The sequence below is a fragment of the Chaetodon auriga genome, chromosome 23, assembly GCF_051107435.1.
Source record: "Chaetodon auriga isolate fChaAug3 chromosome 23, fChaAug3.hap1, whole genome shotgun sequence".
NCBI classification, from domain to species: domain Eukaryota; kingdom Metazoa; phylum Chordata; class Actinopteri; order Chaetodontiformes; family Chaetodontidae; genus Chaetodon; species Chaetodon auriga.
The window spans coordinates 3054248-3056747 of NC_135096.1; positions in this window are offsets into that span (position 1 = coordinate 3054248).

The following is a 2500-nucleotide window of genomic DNA, read 5'->3' on the forward strand; positions in this document are numbered from 1 at the left end:
TGCTAGAAGAAGACGAGGGGGTCAGGGCTGGAGCCAGCACCCAGCACGAGTAGCAGGCTGGGGGGCCTGGAAAGGCTGGAAGCCTCCCTGTGGCTGCTAGAAGAAGACGAGGGGGTCAGGGCTGGAGCCGGCACCCAGCACGAGTAGCAGGCTGGGGGGCCTGGAAAGGCCAGAAGCCTCCGTGTGGCTGCTAGAAGAAGAGGAGGGGGTCAGGGCTGGAGCCGGCACCCAGCACGAGTAGCAGGCTGGGGGGCCTGGAAAGGCCAGACGCCTGCCTGTGGTTGCTAGAAGAAGAGGAGGGGGTCAGGGCTGGAGCCAGCACCCAGCACGAGTAGCAGGCTGGGGGGCCTGGAAAGGCCAGACGCCTGCCTGTGGCTGCTAGAAGAAGAGGAGGGGGTCAGGGCTGGAGCCGGCACCCAGCCTGCTCCTCGTGCTGGGGGCCTGGAAAGGCTGGAAGCCTCCCCGTGGCTGTGAGAAGATGAGGGGGCCAGGGCTGGAGCCGGCACCCAGCCTGCTCCTCGTGCTGGGGGCCTGGAAAGGCTGGAAGCCTCCCCGTGGCTGTGAGAAGATGAGGGGGTCAGGCCTGGAGCCAGCCCCCAGCACGAGTAGCAGGCTGGTGGGCCTGGAAAGGCCAGACGCCTGCCTGTGGCTGCTAGAAGAAGAGGAGGGGGTCAGGGCTGGAGCCAGCAACCAGCACGAGTAGCAGGCTGGGGGGCCTGGAAAGGCCAGACGCCTGCCTGTGGCTGCTAGAAGAAGAGGAGGGGGTCAGGGCTGGAGCCAGCACCCAGCACGAGTAGCAGGCTGGGGGGCCTGGAAAGGCCAGACGCCTGCCTGTGGCTGCTAGAAGAAGAGGAGGGGGTCAGGGCTGGAGCCGGCACCCAGCCTGCTCCTCGTGCTGGGGGCCTGGAAAGGCTGGAAGCCTCCCCGTGGCTGTGAGAAGATGAGGGGGTCAGGCCTGGAGCCAGCCCCCAGCACGAGTAGCAGGCTGGTGGGCCTGGAAAGGCCAGACGCCTGCCTGTGGCTGCTAGAAGAAGAGGAGGGGGTCAGGGCTGGAGCCAGCAACCAGCACGAGTAGCAGGCTGGTGGGCCTGGAAAGGCCAGACGCCTGCCTGTGGCTGCTAGAAGAAGAGGAGGGGGTCAGGGCTGGAGCCAGCACCCAGCACGAGTAGCAGGCTGGGGGGCCTGGAAAGGCCAGACGCCTGCCTGTGGCTGCTAGAAGAAGAGGAGGGGGTCAGGGCTGGAGCCGGCACCCAGCCTGCTCCTCGTGCTGGGGGCCTGGAAAGGCTGGAAGCCTCCCCGTGGCTGTGAGAAGATGAGGGGGTCAGGCCTGGAGCCAGCCCCCAGCACGAGTAGCAGGCTGGGGGGCCTGGAAAGGCCAGACGCCTGCCTGTGGCTGCTAGAAGAAGAGGAGGGGGTCAGGGCTGGAGCCAGCACCCAGCACGAGTAGCAGGCTGGGGGGCCTGGAAAGGCCAGAAGCCTCCCTGTGGCTGCTAGAAGAAGAGGAGGGGGTCAGGGCTGGAGCCAGCACCCAGCACGAGTAGCAGGCTGGGGGGCCTGGAAAGGCCAGACGCCTCCCTGTGGCTGCTATAAGACGACGAGGGGGTCAGGGCTGGAGCCAGCACCCAGTACGAGTAGCAGGCTAGGGGGGCCTGGAAAGGCCAGACGCCTGCCTGTGGCTGCTAGAAGAAGAGGAGGGGGTCAGGGCTGGAGCCAGCACCCAGCACGAGTAGCAGGCTGGGGGGCCTGGAAAGGCCAGACGCCTCCCTGTGGCTGCTAGAAGAAGAGGAGGGGGTCAGGGCTGGAGCCGGCACCCAGCCTGCTCCTCGTGCTGGGGGCCTGGAAAGGCTGGAAGCCTCCCCGTGGCTGTGAGAAGATGAGGGGGTCAGGCCTGGAGCCAGCCCCCAGCACGAGTAGCAGGCTGGTGGGCCTGGAAAGGCCAGACGCCTGCCTGTGGCTGCTAGAAGAAGAGGAGGGGGTCAGGGCTGGAGCCAGCAACCAGCACGAGTAGCAGGCTGGTGGGCCTGGAAAGGCCAGACGCCTGCCTGTGGCTGCTAGAAGAAGAGGAGGGGGTCAGGGCTGGAGCCAGCACCCAGCACGAGTAGCAGGCTGGGGGGCCTGGAAAGGCCAGACGCCTGCCTGTGGCTGCTAGAAGAAGAGGAGGGGGTCAGGGCTGGAGCCGGCACCCAGCCTGCTCCTCGTGCTGGGGGCCTGGAAAGGCTGGAAGCCTCCCCGTGGCTGTGAGAAGATGAGGGGGTCAGGCCTGGAGCCAGCCCCCAGCACGAGTAGCAGGCTGGGGGGCCTGGAAAGGCCAGACGCCTGCCTGTGGCTGCTAGAAGAAGAGGAGGGGGTCAGGGCTGGAGCCAGCACCCAGCACGAGTAGCAGGCTGGGGGGCCTGGAAAGGCCAGAAGCCTCCCTGTGGCTGCTAGAAGAAGAGGAGGGGGTCAGGGCTGGAGCCAGCACCCAGCACGAGTAGCAGGCTGGGGGGCCTGGAAAGGCCAG